This window comes from Rhipicephalus microplus, chromosome X, assembly GCF_043290135.1.
Source record: "Rhipicephalus microplus isolate Deutch F79 chromosome X, USDA_Rmic, whole genome shotgun sequence".
Taxonomy (NCBI): domain Eukaryota; kingdom Metazoa; phylum Arthropoda; class Arachnida; order Ixodida; family Ixodidae; genus Rhipicephalus; species Rhipicephalus microplus.
In genome coordinates, this window is record NC_134710.1 from 138,825,401 (window position 1) to 138,840,032 (window position 14,632).

Here is a 14,632-nt window from a genome sequence, read left to right on the forward strand (position 1 = left end):
GCACTCGGATGCTGACCCGCAAGTCACGCCCCCCCCCCCACCCCCGCCCTGTTCCTTCTTTGAACAAAAATAAAAGAAAAGATAAAGGAAGGATGAGAAAAAAAAATAGAGTATGTCACGCGCACTGGGTGCAACATTTAAACACATGTGCGCACGCATCAAATTTTGATTGCCTAGATACGTAAGGTCATGTGCGCGATTGATACGGGCAACCAAACACGTCGCAAAATTAAACAACTCTCTCCTTCTCCCTACGTTCCTTCTCTGCAATAAAAAAGAGAAATTTCGAAAAGTAAATGAAGGTGCCATCAGCACTCGGTGTTCCCAGGTGGTCTCCCTCCCAAGTACTGACCGAGCCCAATGCTGCTTAGCTTCGGTGATCGGACGAGAACCGGCGCATTCAGCATGGTATGGCCGATGGCGAAAATCGACATTTTACAACACAATCTATAACGAACTGCAAGCGATTTCTATCTTTTCAAGTTACCGTTAACGGCTTATGCAGCGTGTTATATTATCCTGGTAAAAAACTTCGAAGGTACGTGACAATAATGTCTGTTGTTCTCCGGCAGAGAGCTTGCTCTGTTCCTTCGCTGGGGCGCACCAGCACGGGCGCACCAATGTTCACGCACAGCTCTGTGTGCAATTGCGGGCCGCCGCCACCGGCCATGCTCGTAAGTCATTTTCTGTAACTTAACGAACGTCTGTTGCGTCGGCTTTTATAACTGAGTGGCACACGAGGGACCGACATAAAGCAGGAATATTGGAATGCCCATTAATGCTATTGTAACCTGCCACGGTGGTCTCGTGGCAAAGGCACTCGGATGCTGACCCGCAAGTCACGCCCCCCCCCCCCCCCACCCCCGCCCTGTTCCTTCTTTGAACAAAAATAAAAGAAAAGATAAAGGAAGGATGAGAAAAAAAAATAGAGTATGTCACGCGCACTGGGTGCAACATTTAAACACATGTGCGCACGCATCAAATTTTGATTGCCTATATACGTAAGGTCATGTGCGCGATTGATACGGGCAACCAAACACGTCGCAAAATTAAACAACTCTCTCCTTCTCCCTACGTTCCTTCTCTGCAATAAAAAAGAGAAATTTCGAAAAGTAAAAGAAGGTGCCATCAGCACTCGGTGTTCCCAGGTGGTCTCCCTCCCAAGTACTGACCGAGCCCAATGCTGCTTAGCTTCGGTGATCGGACGAGAACCGGCGCATTCAGCATGGTATGGCCGATGGCGAAAATCGACATTTTACAACACAATCTATAACGAACTGCAAGCGATTTCTATCTTTTCAAGTTACCGTTAACGGCTTATGCAGCGTGTTATATTATCCTGGTAAAAAACTTCGAAGGTACGTGACAATAATGTCTGTTGTTCTCCGGCAGAGAGCTTGCTCTGTTCCTTCGCTGGGGCGCACCAGCACGGGCGCACCAACGTTCACGCACAGCTCTGTGTGCAATTGCGGGCCGCCGCCACCGGCCATGCTCGTAAGTCATTTTCTGTAACTTAACGAACGTCTGTTGCGTCGGCTTTTATAACTGAGTGGCACACGAGGGACCGACATAAAGCAGGAATATTGGAATGCCCATTAATGCTATTGTAACCTGCCACGGTGGTCTCGTGGCAAAGGCACTCGGATGCTGACCCGCAAGTCACGCCCCCCCCCCACCCCCGCCCTGTTCCTTCTTTGAACAAAAATAAAAGAAAAGATAAAGGAAGGATGAGAAAAAAAAATAGAGTATGTCACGCGCACTGGGTGCAACATTTAAACACATGTGCGCACGCATCAAATTTTGATTGCCTATATACGTAAGGTCATGTGCGCGATTGATACGGGCAACCAAACACGTCGCAAAATTAAACAACTCTCTCCTTCTCCCTACGTTCCTTCTCTGCAATAAAAAAGAGAAATTTCGAAAAGTAAAAGAAGGTGCCATCAGCACTCGGTGTTCCCAGGTGGTCTCCCTCCCAAGTACTGACCGAGCCCAATGCTGCTTAGCTTCGGTGATCGGACGAGAACCGGCGCATTCAGCATGGTATGGCCGATGGCGAAAAACGACATTTTACAACACAATCTATAACGAACTGCAAGCGATTTCTATCTTTTCAAGTTACCGTTAACGGCTTATGCAGCGTGTTATATTATCCTGGTAAAAAACTTCGAAGGTACGTGACAATAATGTCTGTTGTTCTCCGGCAGAGAGCTTGCTCTGTTCCTTCGCTGGGGCGCACCAGCACGGGCGCACCAACGTTCACGCACAGCTCTGTGTGCAATTGCGGGCCGCCGCCACCGGCCATGCTCGTAAGTCATTTTCTGTAACTTAACGAACGTCTGTTGCGTCGGCTTTTATAACTGAGTGGCACACGAGGGACCGACATAAAGCAGGAATATTGGAATGCCCATTAATGCTATTGTAACCTGCCACGGTGGTCTCGTGGCAAAGGCACTCGGATGCTGACCCGCAAGTCACGCCCCCCCCCCCCACCCCCGCCCTGTTCCTTCTTTGAACAAAAATAAAAGAAAAGATAAAGGAAGGATGAGAAAAAAAAAATAGAGTATGTCACGCGCACTGGGTGCAACATTTAAACACATCTGCGCACGCATCAAATTTTGATTGCCTATATACGTAAGGTCATGTGCGCGATTGATACGGACAACCAAACACGTCGCAAAATTAAACAACTCTCTCCTTCTCCCTACGTTCCTTCTCTGCAATAAAAAAGAGAAATTTCGAAAAGTAAAAGAAGGTGCCATCAGCACTCGGTGTTCCCAGGTGGTCTCCCTCCCAAGTACTGACCGAGCCCAATGCTGCTTAGCTTCGGTGATCGGACGAGAACCGGCGCATTCAGCATGGTATGGCCGATGGCGAAAAACGACATTTTACAACACAATCTATAACGAACTGCAAGCGATTTCTATCTTTTCAAGTTACCGTTAACGGCTTATGCAGCGTGTTATATTATCCTGGTAAAAAACTTCGAAGGTACGTGACAATAATGTCTGTTGTTCTCCGGCAGAGAGCTTGCTCTGTTCCTTCGCTGGGGCGCACCAGCACGGGCGCACCAACGTTCACGCACAGCTCTGTGTGCAATTGCGGGCCGCCGCCACCGGCCATGCTCGTAAGTCATTTTCTGTAACTTAACGAACGTCTGTTGCGTCGGCTTTTATAACTGAGTGGCACACGAGGGACCGACATAAAGCAGGAATATTGGAATGCCCATTAATGCTATTGTAACCTGCCACGGTGGTCTCGTGGCAAAGGCACTCGGATGCTGACCCGCAAGTCACGCCCCCCCCCCCCACCCCCGCCCTGTTCCTTCTTTGAACAAAAATAAAAGAAAAGATAAAGGAAGGATGAGAAAAAAAAAATAGAGTATGTCACGCGCACTGGGTGCAACATTTAAACACATGTGCGCACGCATCAAATTTTGATTGCCTATATACGTAAGGTCATGTGCGCGATTGATACGGGCAACCAAACACGTCGCAAAATTAGACAACTCTCTCCTTCTCCCTACGTTCCTTCTCTGCAATAAAAAAGAGAAATTTCGAAAAGTAAAAGAAGGTGCCATCAGCACTCGGTGTTCCCAGGTGGTCTCCCTCCCAAGTACTGACCGAGCCCAATGCTGCTTAGCTTCGGTGATCGGACGAGAACCGGCGCATTCAGCATGGTATGGCCGATGGCGAAAATCGACATTTTACAACACAATCTATAACGAACTGCAAGCGATTTCTATCTTTTCAAGTTACCGTTAACGGCTTATGCAGCGTGTTATATTATCCTGGTAAAAAACTTCGAAGGTACGTGACAATAATGTCTGTTGTTCTCCGGCAGAGAGCTTGCTCTGTTCCTTCGCTGGGGCGCACCAGCACGGGCGCACCAACGTTCACGCACAGCTCTGTGTGCAATTGCGGGCCGCCGCCACCGGCCATGCTCGTAAGTCATTTTCTGTAACTTAACGAACGTCTGTTGCGTCGGCTTTTATAACTGAGTGGCACACGAGGGACCGACATAAAGCAGGAATATTGGAATGCCCATTAATGCTATTGTAACCTGCCACGGTGGTCTCGTGGCAAAGGCACTCGGATGCTGACCCGCAAGTCACGCCCCCCCCCCCCCCCACCCCCGCCCTGTTCCTTCTTTGAACAAAAATAAAAGAAAAGATAAAGGAAGGATGAGAAAAAAAAATAGAGTATGTCACGCGCACTGGGTGCAACATTTAAACACATGTGCGCACGCATCAAATTTTGATTGCCTATATACGTAAGGTCATGTGCGCGATTGATACGGGCAACCAAACACGTCGCAAAATTAAACAACTCTCTCCTTCTCCCTACGTTCCTTCTCTGCAATAAAAAAGAGAAATTTCGAAAAGTAAAAGAAGGTGCCATCAGCACTCGGTGTTCCCAGGTGGTCTCCCTCCCAAGTACTGACCGAGCCCAATGCTGCTTAGCTTCGGTGATCGGACGAGAACCGGCGCATTCAGCATGGTATGGCCGATGGCGAAAATCGACATTTTACAACACAATCTATAACGAACTGCAAGCGATTTCTATCTTTTCAAGTTACCGTTAACGGCTTATGCAGCGTGTTATATTATCCTGGTAAAAAACTTCGAAGGTACGTGACAATAATGTCTGTTGTTCTCCGGCAGAGAGCTTGCTCTGTTCCTTCGCTGGGGCGCACCAGCACGGGCGCACCAACGTTCACGCACAGCTCTGTGTGCAATTGCGGGCCGCCGCCACCGGCCATGCCCGTAAGTCATTTTCTGTAACTTAACGAACGTCTGTTGCGTCGGCTTTTATAACTGAGTGGCACACGAGGGACCGACATAAAGCAGGAATATTGGAATGCCCATTAATGCTATTGTAACCTGCCACGGTGGTCTCGTGGCAAAGGCACTCGGATGCTGACCCGCAAGTCACGCCCCCCCCCCCCCCACCCCCGCCCTGTTCCTTCTTTGAACAAAAATAAAAGAAAAGATAAAGGAAGGATGAGAAATAAAAAATAGAGTATGTCACGCGCACTGGGTGCAACATTTAAACACATGTGCGCACGCATCAAATTTTGATTGCCTAAATACGTAAGGTCATGTGCGCGATTGATACGGGCAACCATACACGTCGCAAAATTAAACAACTCTCTCCTTCTCCCTACGTTCCTTCTCTGCAATAAAAAAGAGAAATTTCGAAAAGTAAAAGAAGGTGCCATCAGCACTCGGTGTTCCCAGGTGGTCTCCCTCCCAAGTACTGACCGAGCCCAATGCTGCTTAGCTTCGGTGATCGGACGAGAACCGGCGCATTCAGCATGGTATGGCCGATGGCGAAAATCGACATTTTACAACACAATCTATAACGAACTGCAAGCGATTTCTATCTTTTCAAGTTACCGTTAACGGCTTATGCAGCGTGTTATATTATCCTGGTAAAAAACTTCGAAGGTACGTGACAATAATGTCTGTTGTTCTCCGGCAGAGAGCTTGCTCTGTTCCTTCGCTGGGGCGCACCAGCACGGGCGCACCAACGTTCACGCACAGCTCTGTGTGCAATTGCGGGCCGCCGCCACCGGCCATGCTCGTAAGTCATTTTCTGTAACTTAACGAACGTCTGTTGCGTCGGCTTTTATAACTGAGTGGCACACGAGGGACCGACATAAAGCAGGAATATTGGAATGCCCATTAATGCTATTGTAACCTGCCACGGTGGTCTCGTGGCAAAGGCACTCGGATGCTGACCCGCAAGTCACGCCCCCCCCCCCCCACCCCCGCCCTGTTCCTTCTTTGAACAAAAATAAAAGAAAAGATAAAGGAAGGATGAGAAAAAAAATAGAGTATGTCACGCCCACTGGGTGCAACATTTAAACACATGTGCGCACGCATCAAATTTTGATTGCCTATATACGTAAGGTCATGTGCGCGATTGATACGGGCAACCAAACACGTCGCAAAATTAAACAACTCTCTCCTTCTCCCTACGTTCCTTCTCTGCAATAAAAAAGAGAAATTTCGAAAAGTAAAAGAAGGTGCCATCAGCACTCGGTGTTCCCAGGTGGTCTCCCTCCCAAGTACTGACCGAGCCCAATGCTGCTTAGCTTCGGTGATCGGACGAGAACCGGCGCATTCAGCATGGTATGGCCGATGGCGAAAATCGACATTTTACAACACAATCTATAACGAACTGCAAGCGATTTCTATCTTTTCAAGTTACCGTTAACGGCTTATGCAGCGTGTTATATTATCCTGGTAAAAAACTTCGAAGGTACGTGACAATAATGTCTGTTGTTCTCCGGCAGAGAGCTTGCTCTGTTCCTTCGCTGGGGCGCACCAGCACGGGCGCACCAACGTTCACGCACAGCTCTGTGTGCAATTGCGGGCCGCCGCCACCGGCCATGCTCGTAAGTCATTTTCTGTAACTTAACGAACGTCTGTTGCGTCGGCTTTTATAACTGAGTGGCACACGAGGGACCGACATAAAGCAGGAATATTGGAATGCCCATTAATGCTATTGTAACCTGCCACGGTGGTCTCGTGGCAAAGGCACTCGGATGCTGACCCGCAAGTCACGCCCCCCCCCCCACCCCCGCCCTGTTCCTTCTTTGAACAAAAATAAAAGAAAAGATAAAGGAAGGATGAGAAAAAAAAAATAGAGTATGTCACGCGCACTGGGTGCAACATTTAAACACATGTGCGCAAGCATCAAATTTTGATTGCCTATATACGTAAGGTCATGTGCGCGATTGATACGGGCAACCAAACACGTCGCAAAATTAAACAACTCTCTCCTTCTCCCTACGTTCCTTCTCTGCAATAAAAAAGAGAAATTTCGAAAAGTAAAAGAAGGTGCCATCAGCACTCGGTGTTCCCAGGTGGTCTCCCTCCCAAGTACTGACCGAGCCCAATGCTGCTTAGCTTCGGTGATCGGACGAGAACCGGCGCATTCAGCATGGTATGGCCGATGGCGAAAATCGACATTTTACAACACAATCTATAACGAACTGCAAGCGATTTCTATCTTTTCAAGTTACCGTTAACGGCTTATGCAGCGTGTTATATTATCCTGGTAAAAAACTTCGAAGGTACGTGACAATAATATCTGTTGTTCTCCGGCAGAGAGCTTGCTCTGTTCCTTCGCTGGGGCGCACCAGCACGGGCGCACCAACGTTCACGCACAGCTCTGTGTGCAATTGCGGGCCGCCGCCACCGGCCATGCTCGTAAGTCATTTTCTGTAACTTAACGAACGTCTGTTGCGTCGGCTTTTATAACTGAGTGGCACACGAGGGACCGACATAAAGCAGGAATATTGGAATGCCCATTAATGCTATTGTAACCTGCCACGGTGGTCTCGTGGCAAAGGCACTCGGATGCTGACCCGCAAGTCACGCCCCCCCCCCCACCCCCGCCCTGTTCCTTCTTTGAACAAAAATAAAAGAAAAGATAAAGGAAGGATGAGAAAAAAAAATAGAGTATGTCACGCGCACTGGGTGCAACATTTAAACACATGTGCGCACGCATCAAATTTTGATTGCCTATATACGTAAGGTCATGTGCGCGATTGATACGGGCAACCAAACACGTCGCAAAATTAAACAACTCTCTCCTTCTCCCTACGTTCCTTCTCTGCAATAAAAAAGAGAAATTTCGAAAAGTAAAAGAAGGTGCCATCAGCACTCGGTGTTCCCAGGTGGTCTCCCTCCCAAAAACTGACCGAGCCCAATGCTGCTTAGCTTCGGTGATCGGACGAGAACCGGCGCATTCAGCATGGTATGGCTGATGGCGAAAATCGACATTTTACAACACAATCTATAACGAACTGCAAGCGATTTCTATCTTTTCAAGTTACCGTTAACGGCTTATGCAGCGTGTTATATTATCCTGGTAAAAAACTTCGAAGGTACGTGACAATAATGTCTGTTGTTCTCCGGCAGAGAGCTTGCTCTGTTCCTTCGCTGGGGCGCACCAGCACGGGCGCACCAACGTTCACGCACAGCTCTGTGTGCAATTGCGGGCCGCCGCCACCGGCCATGCTCGTAAGTCATTTTCTGTAACTTAACGAACGTCTGTTGCGTCGGCTTTTATAACTGAGTGGCACACGAGGGACCGACATAAAGCAGGAATATTGGAATGCCCATTAATGCTATTGTAACCTGCCACGGTGGTCTCGTGGCAAAGGCACTCGGATGCTGACCCGCAAGTCACGCCCCCCCCCCCCCCCCACCCCCGCCCTGTTCCTTCTTTGAACAAAAATAAAAGAAAAGATAAGGAAGGATGAGAAAAAAAAATAGAGTATGTCACGCGCACTGGGTGCAACATTTAAACACATGTGCGCACGCATCAAATTTTGATTGCCTATATACGTAAGGTCATGTGCGCGATTGATACGGGCAACCAAACACGTCGCAAAATTAAACAACTCTCTCCTTCTCCCTACGTTCCTTCTCTGCAATAAAAAAGAGAAATTTCGAAAAGTAAAAGAAGGTGCCATCAGCACTCGGTGTTCCCAGGTGGTCTCCCTCCCAAGTACTGACCGAGCCCAATGCTGCTTAGCTTCGGTGATCGGACGAGAACCGGCGCATTCAGCATGGTATGGCCGATGGCGAAAAACGACATTTTACAACACAATCTATAACGAACTGCAAGCGATTTCTATCTTTTCAAGTTACCGTTAACGGCTTATGCAGCGTGTTATATTATCCTGGTAAAAAACTTCGAAGGTACGTGACAATAATGTCTGTTGTTCTCCGGCAGAGAGCTTGCTCTGTTCCTTCGCTGGGGCGCACCAGCACGGGCGCACCAACGTTCACGCACAGCTCTGTGTGCAATTGCGGGCCGCCGCCACCGGCCATGCTCGTAAGTCATTTTCTGTAACTTAACGAACGTCTGTTGCGTCGGCTTTTATAACTGAGTGGCACACGAGGGACCGACATAAAGCAGGAATATTGGAATGCCCATTAATGCTATTGTAACCTGCCACGGTGGTCTCGTGGCAAAGGCACTCGGATGCTGACCCGCAAGTCACGCCCCCCCCCCCCCCCCACCCCCGCCCTGTTCCTTCTTTGAACAAAAATAAAAGAAAAGATAAAGGAAGGATGAGAAAAAAAATAGAGTATGTCACGCGCACTGGGTGCAACATTTAAACACATGTGCGCACGCATCAAATTTTGATTGCCTATATACGTAAGGTCATGTGCGCGATTGATACGGGCAACCAAACACGTCGCAAAATTAAACAACTCTCTCCTTCTCCCTACGTTCCTTCTCTGCAATAAAAAAGAGAAATTTCGAAAAGTAAAAGAAGGTGCCATCAGCACTCGGTGTTCCCAGGTGGTCTCCCTCCCAAGTACTGACCGAGCCCAATGCTGCTTAGCTTCGGTGATCGGACGAGAACCGGCGCATTCAGCATGGTATGGCCGATGGCGAAAAACGACATTTTACAACACAATCTATAACGAACTGCAAGCGATTTCTATCTTTTCAAGTTACCGTTAACGGCTTATGCAGCGTGTTATATTATCCTGGTAAAAAACTTCGAAGGTACGTGACAATAATGTCTGTTGTTCTCCGGCAGAGAGCTTGCTCTGTTCCTTCGCTGGGGCGCACCAGCACGGGCGCACCAACGTTCACGCACAGCTCTGTGTGCAATTGCGGGCCGCCGCCACCGGCCATGCTCGTAAGTCATTTTCTGTAACTTAACGAACGTCTGTTGCGTCGGCTTTTATAACTGAGTGGCACACGAGGGACCGACATAAAGCAGGAATATTGGAATGCCCATTAATGCTATTGTAACCTGCCACGGTGGTCTCGTGGCAAAGGCACTCGGATGCTGACCCGCAAGTCACGCCCCCCCCCCCCCCACCCCCGCCCTGTTCCTTCTTTGAACAAAAATAAAAGAAAAGATAAAGGAAGGATGAGAAAAAAAAATAGAGTATGTCACGCGCACTGGGTGCAACATTTAAACACATGTGCGCACGCATCAAATTTTGATTGCCTATATACGTAAGGTCATGTGCGCGATTGATACGGGCAACCAAACACGTCGCAAAATTAAACAACTCTCTCCTTCTCCCTACGTTCCTTCTCTGCAATAAAAAAGAGAAATTTCGAAAAGTAAAAGAAGGTGCCATCAGCACTCGGTGTTCCCAGGTGGTCTCCCTCCCAAGTACTGACCGAGCCCAATGCTGCTTAGCTTCGGTGATCGGACGAGAACCGGCGCATTCAGCATGGTATGGCCGATGGCGAAAAACGACATTTTACAACACAATCTATAACGAACTGCAAGCGATTTCTATCTTTTCAAGTTACCGTTAACGGCTTATGCAGCGTGTTATATTATCCTGGTAAAAAACTTCGAAGGTACGTGACAATAATGTCTGTTGTTCTCCGGCAGAGAGCTTGCTCTGTTCCTTCGCTGGGGCGCACCAGCACGGGCGCACCAACGTTCACGCACAGCTCTGTGTGCAATTGCGGGCCGCCGCCACCGGCCATGCTCGTAAGTCATTTTCTGTAACTTAACGAACGTCTGTTGCGTCGGCTTTTATAACTGAGTGGCACACGAGGGACCGACATAAAGCAGGAATATTAGAATGCCCATTAATGCTATTGTAACCTGCCACGGTGGTCTCGTGGCAAAGGCACTCGGATGCTGACCCGCAAGTCACGCCCCCCCCCACCCCCGCCCTGTTCCTTCTTTGAACAAAAATAAAAGAAAAGATAAAGGAAGGATGAGAAAAAAAAATAGAGTATGTCACGCGCACTGGGTGCAACATTTAAACACATGTGCGCACGCATCAAATTTTGATTGCCTATATACGTAAGGTCATGTGCGCGATTGATACGGGCAACCAAACACGTCGCAAAATTAAACAACTCTCTCCTTCTCCCTATGTTCCTTCTCTGCAATAAAAAAGAGAAATTTCGAAAAGTAAAAGAAGGTGCCATCAGCACTCGGTGTTCCCAGGTGGTCTCCCTCCCAAGTACTGACCGAGCCCAATGCTGCTTAGCTTCGGTGATCGGACGAGAACCGGCGCATTCAGCATGGTATGGCCGATGGCGAAAAACGACATTTTACAACACAATCTATAACGAACTGCAAGCGATTTCTATCTTTTCAAGTTACCGTTAACGGCTTATGCAGCGTGTTATATTATCCTGGTAAAAAACTTCGAAGGTACGTGACAATAATGTCTGTTGTTCTCCGGCAGAGAGCTTGCTCTGTTCCTTCGCTGGGGCGCACCAGCACGGGCGCACCAACGTTCACGCACAGCTCTGTGTGCAATTGCGGGCCGCCGCCACCGGCCATGCTCGTAAGTCATTTTCTGTAACTTAACGAACGTCTGTTGCGTCGGCTTTTATAACTGAGTGGCACACGAGGGACCGACATAAAGCAGGAATATTGGAATGCCCATTAATGCTATTGTAACCTGCCACGGTGGTCTCGTGGCAAAGGCACTCGGATGCTGACCCGCAAGTCACGCCCCCCCCACCCCCGCCCTGTTCCTTCTTTGAACAACAATAAAAGAAAAGATAAAGGAAGGATGAGAAAAAAAAATAGAGTATGTCACGCGCACTGGGTGCAACATTTAAACACATGTGCGCACGCATCAAATTTTGATTGCCTATATACGTAAGGTCATGTGCGCGATTGATACGGGCAACCAAACACGTCGCAAAATTAAACAACTCTCTCCTTCTCCCTACGTTCCTTCTCTGCAATAAAAAAGAGAAATTTCGAAAAGTAAAAGAAGGTGCCATCAGCACTCGGTGTTCCCAGGTGGTCTCCCTCCCAAGTACTGACCGAGCCCAATGCTGCTTAGCTTCGGTGATCGGACGAGAACCGGCGCATTCAGCATGGTATGGCCGATGGCGAAAATCGACATTTTACAACACAATCTATAACGAACTGCAAGCGATTTCTATCTTTTCAAGTTACCGTTAACGGCTTATGCAGCGTGTTATATTATCCTGGTAAAAAACTTCGAAGGTACGTGACAATAATGTCTGTTGTTCTCCGGCAGAGAGCTTGCTCTGTTCCTTCGCTGGGGCGCACCAGCACGGGCGCACCAACGTTCACGCACAGCTCTGTGTGCAATTGCGGGCCGCCGCCACCGGCCATGCTCGTAAGTCATTTTCTGTAACTTAACGAACGTCTGTTGCGTCGGCTTTTATAACTGAGTGGCACACGAGGGACCGACATAAAGCAGGAATATTGGAATGCCCATTAATGCTATTGTAACCTGCCACGGTGGTCTCGTGGCAAAGGCACTCGGATGCTGACCCGCAAGTCACGCCCCCCCCCCCACCCCCGCCCTGTTCCTTCTTTGAACAAAAATAAAAGAAAAGATAAAGGAAGGATGAGAAAAAAAAAATAGAGTATGTCACGCGCACTGGGTGCAACATTTAAACACATGTGCGCACGCATCAAATTTTGATTGCCTATATACGTAAGGTCATGTGCGCGATTGATACGGGCAACCAAACACGTCGCAAAATTAAACAACTCTCTCCTTCTCCCTACGTTCCTTCTCTGCAATAAAAAAGAGAAATTTCGAAAAGTAAAAGAAGGTGCCATCAGCACTCGGTGTTCCCAGGTGGTCTCCCTCCCAAGTACTGACCGAGCCCAATGCTGCTTAGCTTCGGTGATCGGACGAGAACCGGCGCATTCAGCATGGTATGGCCGATGGCGAAAAACGACATTTTACAACACAATCTATAACGAACTGCAAGCGATTTCTATCTTTTCAAGTTACCGTTAACGGCTTATGCAGCGTGTTATATTATCCTGGTAAAAAACTTCGAAGGTACGTGACAATAATGTCTGTTGTTCTCCGGCAGAGAGCTTGCTCTGTTCCTTCGCTGGGGCGCACCAGCACGGGCGCACCAACGTTCACGCACAGCTCTGTGTGCAATTGCGGGCCGCCGCCACCGGCCATGCTCGTAAGTCATTTTCTGTAACTTAACGAACGTCTGTTGCGTCGGCTTTTATAACTGAGTGGCACACGAGGGACCGACATAAAGCAGGAATATTGGAATGCCCATTAATGCTATTGTAACCTGCCACGGTGGTCTCGTGGCAAAGGCACTCGGATGCTGACCCGCAAGTCACGCCCCCCCCCCCACCCCCGCCCTGTTCCTTCTTTGAACAAAAATAAAAGAAAAGATAAAGGAAGGATGAGAAAAAAAAATAGAGTATGTCACGCGCACTGGGTGCAACATTTAAACACATGTGCGCACGCATCAAATTTTGATTGCCTATATACGTAAGGTCATGTGCGCGATTGATACGGGCAACCAAACACGTCGCAAAATTAAACAACTCTCTCCTTCTCCCTACGTTCCTTCTCTGCAATAAAAAAGAGAAATTTCGAAAAGTAAAAGAAGGTGCCATCAGCACTCGGTGTTCCCAGGTGGTCTCCCTCCCAAGTACTGACCGAGCCCAATGCTCTTAGCTTCGGTGATCGGACGAGAACCGGCGCATTCAGCATGGTATGGCCGATTTTTTTTTTTTCTTTATTGCCTGTTTTCGGCTCACGTAAACAATACACACATTAACTGATACACAACACAATCCAAAACATTGTAAAAACCGTGGCTCAAACGATGTGGCCACGCATCTGTTAAAATGTTTTTATCGTCGATAGTAATTCGACGCGCGGCAACCATTCTGGGGGGAATTCCTCCAACTTTTGTTCATCCACAAAATTTCTTATATACTCTTTGAAGTACTGGGTGGGTGCTCGTGCATCTACATCAAAGTGCATGGCTGCCATCCTGGATTTCCAAATGCTATGAAGAGCCATAAGCATTATCATATCATATGGGGTACCATCGTCACTTTGTATTTGCAAATAGCGGATGCCATATGCATCAATGGGGAAATCTTTTTTGATCGTGCGCTGGAGCACGTCCCAAAGAAAAACAGCATCCCCGCAGTCAATGAATACATGCTCAATTGTCTCCTCCTTTCTGCATATTATGCAATGCGTGCCCCAAGGAACGTAAAACCCCTTTGCAGCCATCCAGGTTTTGACGGTCAGCGTACCGGTATGTAATTTAAAAAAGAAATTCTTAGCACCTGGCGATATTTTCATCGCCTTGACGCGCTTTAGTACAGTGTGGCCATGGCATACATTGTAAAGGGACCGATACAAAGGCACTGGTAAAAACATATCACGTAGGTCCTTGTACAACTTTCTTCGTCGGACTTGACTCAAGTATTCAAGTGAAAACCGCACTGACAGAAACCTACAAGAAAGTACAACTTCGCGGAGAAAGCCATAAACACCACCAGGTACGCTGCAGGTTGATACAACCATGTTAGGCAAGTGTTGCCCCAGGCGAAGTTGACAGACAGTGCGAAGGAATGGGTTGTCGACATCTCTAAAGAAACAAAATCGATTGACTACCTGTCTTAAAAACAAATGCGACAAGCCGAGTCCTCCATTTCGCACTCGAAGAAATAAATTGGTCCGACTCGATCTTTCCCAAGACGATTCCCACACAAAGACAGCGAACACACGGTGAAATTTTTGGATGTTTACCCTTGAACAATGTAAGACTTGTAAGATATACCAAATTTTACTCACTAAGAATATGTTGCAAATTGTGGCTTTAGAAAACATAGACCAATT

At 48.0% G+C, this 14,632-nt stretch overlaps 1 protein-coding gene, 16 non-coding genes and 1 pseudogene across 19 annotated transcripts in view; all 18 read right to left on the reverse strand.

Moving 5' to 3' along the window:
- LOC119188147 (uncharacterized) overlaps positions 1-14,632 on the reverse strand; it is a 99,355-nt gene that overhangs the window by 52,454 nt on the left and 32,269 nt on the right. The window lies entirely within an intron of this gene.
- LOC142777747 (5S ribosomal RNA) lies at positions 304-422 on the reverse strand. The gene has a single exon (XR_012888365.1). It is a non-coding gene; the product is annotated as a 5S ribosomal RNA (ribosomal RNA).
- Positions 1,124-1,242, reverse strand: LOC142777748 (5S ribosomal RNA). Its single transcript, XR_012888366.1, has one exon. It is a non-coding gene; the product is annotated as a 5S ribosomal RNA (ribosomal RNA).
- Positions 1,939-2,057, reverse strand: LOC142777749 (5S ribosomal RNA). The gene has a single exon (XR_012888367.1). It is a non-coding gene; the product is annotated as a 5S ribosomal RNA (ribosomal RNA).
- LOC142777751 (5S ribosomal RNA) lies at positions 2,757-2,875 on the reverse strand. The gene has a single exon (XR_012888369.1). It is a non-coding gene; the product is annotated as a 5S ribosomal RNA (ribosomal RNA).
- Positions 3,575-3,693, reverse strand: LOC142777752 (5S ribosomal RNA). The gene has a single exon (XR_012888370.1). It is a non-coding gene; the product is annotated as a 5S ribosomal RNA (ribosomal RNA).
- Positions 4,395-4,513, reverse strand: LOC142777753 (5S ribosomal RNA). Its single transcript, XR_012888371.1, has one exon. It is a non-coding gene; the product is annotated as a 5S ribosomal RNA (ribosomal RNA).
- LOC142777754 (5S ribosomal RNA) lies at positions 5,215-5,333 on the reverse strand. The gene has a single exon (XR_012888372.1). It is a non-coding gene; the product is annotated as a 5S ribosomal RNA (ribosomal RNA).
- On the reverse strand, positions 6,032-6,150 carry LOC142777755 (5S ribosomal RNA). The gene has a single exon (XR_012888373.1). It is a non-coding gene; the product is annotated as a 5S ribosomal RNA (ribosomal RNA).
- LOC142777515 (5S ribosomal RNA) lies at positions 6,849-6,967 on the reverse strand. The gene has a single exon (XR_012888151.1). It is a non-coding gene; the product is annotated as a 5S ribosomal RNA (ribosomal RNA).
- On the reverse strand, positions 7,665-7,783 carry LOC142777703 (5S ribosomal RNA). The gene has a single exon (XR_012888340.1). It is a non-coding gene; the product is annotated as a 5S ribosomal RNA (ribosomal RNA).
- Positions 8,485-8,603, reverse strand: LOC142777516 (5S ribosomal RNA). Its single transcript, XR_012888152.1, has one exon. It is a non-coding gene; the product is annotated as a 5S ribosomal RNA (ribosomal RNA).
- On the reverse strand, positions 9,305-9,423 carry LOC142777517 (5S ribosomal RNA). Its single transcript, XR_012888153.1, has one exon. It is a non-coding gene; the product is annotated as a 5S ribosomal RNA (ribosomal RNA).
- Positions 10,124-10,242, reverse strand: LOC142777518 (5S ribosomal RNA). Its single transcript, XR_012888154.1, has one exon. It is a non-coding gene; the product is annotated as a 5S ribosomal RNA (ribosomal RNA).
- Positions 10,938-11,056, reverse strand: LOC142777519 (5S ribosomal RNA). The gene has a single exon (XR_012888155.1). It is a non-coding gene; the product is annotated as a 5S ribosomal RNA (ribosomal RNA).
- Positions 11,751-11,869, reverse strand: LOC142777521 (5S ribosomal RNA). The gene has a single exon (XR_012888157.1). It is a non-coding gene; the product is annotated as a 5S ribosomal RNA (ribosomal RNA).
- Positions 12,568-12,686, reverse strand: LOC142777522 (5S ribosomal RNA). The gene has a single exon (XR_012888158.1). It is a non-coding gene; the product is annotated as a 5S ribosomal RNA (ribosomal RNA).
- On the reverse strand, positions 13,384-13,501 carry LOC142777722 (5S ribosomal RNA; annotated as a pseudogene).